We start from the raw sequence: 6,056 nt of genomic DNA, 5'->3' as shown, positions 1-6,056 counted from the left end.
GAATTGGGGAAGGGAAGGGGAGGAGGAGCCAGAAAGTAGGACGAACGAGGGCTGGAAACAGGGGATGGTGGTTTCCGGTGAAAGGAGGTGGCTGGGTAAGGGAACCGATTTTATTAAAAAAAAAATCAAGATTTTTTTTTAAAAAAAATTCATTTATAAAATCAAAATTGTAAAAAAATAAAGAAGCCAATAAAATTATGACACGTGTCACTCGTGACCTATTTAACAGGTTACCAACAGGTCACGTTCCATTTATAGAAGAACCATGTGAAAGGTGGTATTATTTTGAAATAAACGAAAGGTGGTTTCATTATTGGAAGACGGCTGAAAGGTGGTATTATTTTTGGCAAATTTTCCTAACCAAAAAGGGCAAGAATCCAATAGACAAAGTAATAAGCCCTTTTTAACTATCTAGTACAGGAAAGAGTAACTATCAACAATGTCAATTAACTACTAACATTGCCAACCACAGACTCCAAAAGACCAAAAAGCATAAACCAAAACTCCCATTGTCACTTAAACTTGCTAATCTTAAACACCCCACCAAAAATGGACCCCACTTTTTTAGACCCATTAAAACATGAATAAAAACAACAAAGGGCCCCATGCCACGTATGAACCATCACACGTGTATCCTATGTAGCCTATTTTACCACCTTTTTTAACTTTCTAGTCAAATCCAAATAGTCAAAGTATAATAAAATATTATGTCATGTTATATTTTCTACCCTTGATAATTAAAAGGTAGTTAAACATGGGTTACTTGCTCTCTAATGAAAACAACGCAAGATAAGAGAGTAATAAGACAGAGGAGTCACGTGTCGATGACATAAAGGATGGTTTAAGAAGTTGGTTAATTAGGATAATAGGATTAATGTAAATTCGACACATATATAAGCTTACCCTCTTTTAAAGGATGTAAATTGAAACCCTTAAATCATGCATCAATAATCTTATCATCGGTTAATGTGGTTTGAACTAAGAATACAGAATAAACGTGACAACTAAGTTGGAAAAGAAGTAGTAATATTTTATCTTATTAATTTTATTTTTTTTTTTTAATATAAAAAGGTCAACAATAGTGTGTGAGACAAGGATTATCTTAGGGATCTTTTGAGTTATGACCAATTTGTCTATGAGCCTATGAATTAAGGGCAAGGGCAACTTTTGGAGACATAATAAGATATTTAAAAGAGATAAATTAATCTAGAATATAATAGATCACATCAAACTAACTATATAGAATAAGGTACTAATCAAGAAATACGCTTTTACTTTTGAAAATAATATACAATAAATGTTGAAATTCACTTAAAAAATTAAAGAATTGTAAGAGATACAAGTAAAAAAAGTTTTGAAAAAGACTGATACAAGTAGCATTAATAACATATAGAGTAATATATTTGACTTATCATTTATTTTAGACTTGTAATTAAAAATTAAAATATTCAATCCACAATTTATGGAGTAATATTTTTGAGATATTTTGATTGGATTATTATCAAGATCAATGAATTTTCACGCCTAACTAATTTTATAGAGCATTTAAAACGAAATTTGCAATTAATACGGAGTATCATTTTAAAGATCTTTTGATTAGGTAAATTTTTTTTAGGAGTTGTAATTCCAAAAATAATTTAATAATTTATTATTAGCAGTTCAACTATTATATATCCATCACTCATCAATAGTAAAGGACTAAAGGGATCAATAATGCATCATCAGTTTCTACTTATTCTAATTTAATGACCACATAATTCCTTTGACATTAAAATTAAATAATAATTTAATACAATTATTGTACTATGACAAATAATTTATAGTGAAATTTAATACACTCGTACAATAATAATTTAATACACTCGTACCTTAATATGACAAATAATCTCATAACAATAAGAAACTTCCCTATTCATAAAATAATTTATAGTGAAATTTTAGTTTTTACCTAATACCCATATTTAAGCCTCATAAACGGAGTGCATTCTTAGTCACTAAGAAATCGAACTATAACTCTCTCTATCATCTCGAACTCCATAAATTAAACATAATAATTCACATAAGTACAATTCAAAGAAATGTAAAATCTTTCAATTAAATTCTTCTAAAAAAGTTTGAAAAAACAAAAAAATCATAGGATGAATAAATCAAGTACAAAGAACTTTGACTGAGGCAAAAGTCAAACAATATAAATTGGGACCCTTTAAGACTTACAGTCAACATGACACCCCAAAATCCGCCACGTGTACGGCACAACAACCTCTATACTTTTTCCGAAGAATCCGAAATCTACTTAATTTTATCGTACCTCAACTGAAGTAACGGCCAAACAAACACTACTCTCACTATCCTACGTCAATTTCACGCGCTACACTTTCTCAATTTTTATCAATTTTAATAGGATCGTGACTGTCACGTGACAGAAATTCGCGTTAAAATGGTTATTAATGAACTAAAACGAACCTCAACCGTTTTCTCGTTGGGTTCTTTCGCCGTAATTCACGATAAAAAAATTCAAAATTTTTTTAAAAAAGAATTTCATTAATTGGTCGGCGGTTAAAAACCAACGAGAAAAGTTTCGCGGTACGATACACCACCATCACCACCGTAATTAGTTTTTACGGTGGTGTTTGTTATCGCACGGCGAAACATGGGTTTAGAATTGAGAAATCATACAAGAAAATCATATTGAAAAAAGAAAACAATGTGAAATTACACGAAAAAATAATGTGAAAAATAAGAAGAGAGATAAAAAAAATCTTACCGGAAGTCTGAGGAAGTGATGGTTGATAATGGAGGAGAGAGAAGTTGTGAAGAGAGAGAAAGAGAGAAGCGAAAGAGGTAGAAAACAAGGATTTTGTGTTGAAAAAGAGAGGTGGTATTTATAGAGGTTGAGACTAATTAATTAATTAGGAGGGTTTTAGGATTTTATTAGGGGTATTTGCTCCTTCTAATCTTAATTTAATTTAATTTTCATTCAAAAAAAAAATTATTTAATTAAGAAAAATGTTATACATAGCCCTAAGGGTTATGTATAAGCATTAAAAATATTCTAGAAAATTGTTTAAATTTCGGAAATCATGACAAAAACACACTGATTTGCGCATGTTTTTGTCATGAATTCCTATATTATATAATTTTCAAGAGTATATATTTAATGCTTATATGTAGCCCTAAGGGCTATATATAACATTACCCTTTAATTAATTATGGACTAATTATTTTTTGTGATATTTATTAAGTGTATCATGCATGGTTAATTAATTTTATTAACACGCTTGATATCCTAATTAATTTAGGCGTGATTGTGGTGATGAGTATTATTTATGAGCTAACACGTGTTTAATTATCGCTTAAAGTTATTTAATATCTCCGTTTTTAAAGTTTTAGACACTTTAAAAAATGGAGATAGTGTATAACTTTTAGCGATTCTTTTTTTTAAAAAAAAAATAAGTTCATGACACTTCTATTCAAAAAATTAAAAATAGTTCTTGAAAACTTAAAATATGTATCCAAAGTTTGTAAACATTGGCCAATGTATAAATTTTGACTATTTTATATTTCAAAATATAGTCATGTGAGATTTTTTTGGGATTCGTCTCAATTCATTTGTTTCAAATATTAAATTTTCATATTTTTTTTTCACAAATGAAATTGGATATATTAATGGTTAAAAATTGTATTGAAAGTCTATGCATATATTGAGTGTAAAGAACTTTTAAGGACGAAGGTAGTACGGAGTAAATGATAATTCCTTCATCCCATTATATTTTGCACGATTTTTGAGATGTAACTCTGATCTTTAATATCTTTAATTACATAACAACAAAATCATATTAAAAATTGATATGGAAATAAATATGACAATATCTTACATTACCAAAAATAAACTTAATACATCAATGAGAATAATTGGTCAAACATTCTAAAATTTGACCATAAAATAAGAATTGGAAAAAACATTATGAAGCAAAGGTAAGAAATGAAGATGAAAAACTAATTATCTAAGGTAGGATCATTTGAGATTTCTTTCATACATATAAGGATTTAGGGGTATCAATCTAAATTAAAGGTAGGGGTTGTTCTCATACGATTATTTTCAGTTTAGTTTAGTTCAGTTCAGCTCTAATAAGTTCAGTTCAATTCAGCTCTAATAAGTTCACTTCAATTCAGCTCTAATAAGTTCACTTCAATTCAGCTCTAATAAGTTCAATTCAGTTCAATAAGTTAAGTTAAGTTAAGTTCAGTTCAATAAGTTAAGTTAAGTTAAGTTCAGTTCAGTTCTTATCTTAATTTTCTTTTCTCATAAAATATTTAGTTCAATTCAGCTCCAATAAATTCAGCTCAGTTCAGTCAATCAGAACAGGCTTAAAGTCTCTACATAAACCTTGTTACAAATCTTACAATATTGCAACAATTATTGCTTATAAGATGTACTTCCTCTGGTTTTTTTTATATTTGCAACACTTCTTTTTTCACGCTTGCCAATGTATGTTTTCAATCACTAATATCTTTAATTACCAATATGTAAAAATTATAAACCTTAGATATTAAAATTGCCACATGACTATATTTTTACTTAAGTATGAATCGTCAAAGGTTAGTCAAAGTGAAACACATGAATAGTATAAAAGTCAAATGGTTGCAACTAAAAAAAAACGGAGAAAGTATAACATTTACTTTTAAGGCCCCAATTTATTGGGGGCCTATTCTTTGCCACATGCTGGACTTGCTAAGAGTAGGGCATGTTCATTATTATAGCGAGTATTTTAGTAAAGAGCTAAAGAAGTACTTCATACATTGTGGATACTTACGCTGCATTATTTCCCATGCTATGTGGAAATTTCTACACAAACATAACATATTTAGCTATTGCCTAGGAATTTTCATTTCCAAGAAAAATATCTTCCAACCAAAAACAAGCACTTACATTTACTATCAAATCGATTATGATATACTACCAACAAGGTACATCTTTATGAACATCATAAAATCTTGAAGTTAAGAAGTATCAAACACGTGCTCAATGGTAGTTGCGTAACTTTTTATTATATACTCGTAATTGTATATTAGTAAATGGTACTCCAGTACTTCATAATTTCATATGCACAACATTTTTGCAATTTGACCTTGAGAAAACAAATGTCTCAACTTGATTAAGCATTTAACTTAGGAATAGCATATAGGATAACCAAGGTGGTACAATGGTATTTGTTCATAAATGTTGGCTACTAAGGAGTAGACAACTAGCTACTCCCTCTGTCTCTAATTGTTTGCTCCATGCTCATATTTTGTTTTTTTAAGTTTTGTTGAGTAAAATTGATGAGCGAGAAAAGTAATAGGACCTAAAATAATTTTGTGAGAGTGGAGCCATAGTGTCACGGTCCGAGAGCTTGGACCCCGAAACGTGCGGCGCGCTCTAGCCTTTTGGCGGCAAGAACGCTAGCCTTGAGCGGAAGATGGGCTTGTGAGCACAAAGAAACACAAGCGGGTAATTAAATCAAAGAAGCACTCACGTCTATTTGGGCGACGGGGTGCGGGTGGTCGGGGCTTGTGATAGCCGATACTTCAAGGCGAGCACAAGCAGATCCGAACTACGAGTTCTTAGTGCATCAAGTTGGTTTGGAGGGGAGCTATTATGCAAGTTAAACACAATATCTATAAAGGTCTAACAACAAACAAGCATAAAAGCAAGGCAACACTTGGTAGAAGGCTTAAGATTTCATTAATCATTCACCCTCTAAAGAACTTTAATTTGATTACAAGGAGAATCCCTAATGAACACTGAAACTGTAGTAACACAATAACAGGACCTCTAGCTAAGAAAACATAAACTAAATTCTAAGAAAGCATCTAAAGGGAAACTAATACATCAAAAGGAATTGGATTCTAACACATAGTCCCCAGTGACATATGGTATAAGGCAATCCCTAAAGGACATCCTTTTTTAAAAAGTTGGCAAACAAATAGGAACAAGAGGGAGTAATGTTAAGGTGATATGTAAGTACCGTCTCATTAAACAAAAGCTTCACAAAACATACAGACAATGAGCAAGG

The sequence above is a fragment of the Chenopodium album genome, chromosome 23 (genome assembly GCF_948465745.1).
Source record: "Chenopodium album chromosome 23, dcCheAlbu1.1, whole genome shotgun sequence".
Taxonomy (NCBI): Eukaryota; Viridiplantae; Streptophyta; class Magnoliopsida; order Caryophyllales; family Amaranthaceae; genus Chenopodium; species Chenopodium album.
Note: the sequence above shows the minus strand (reverse complement) of the source record.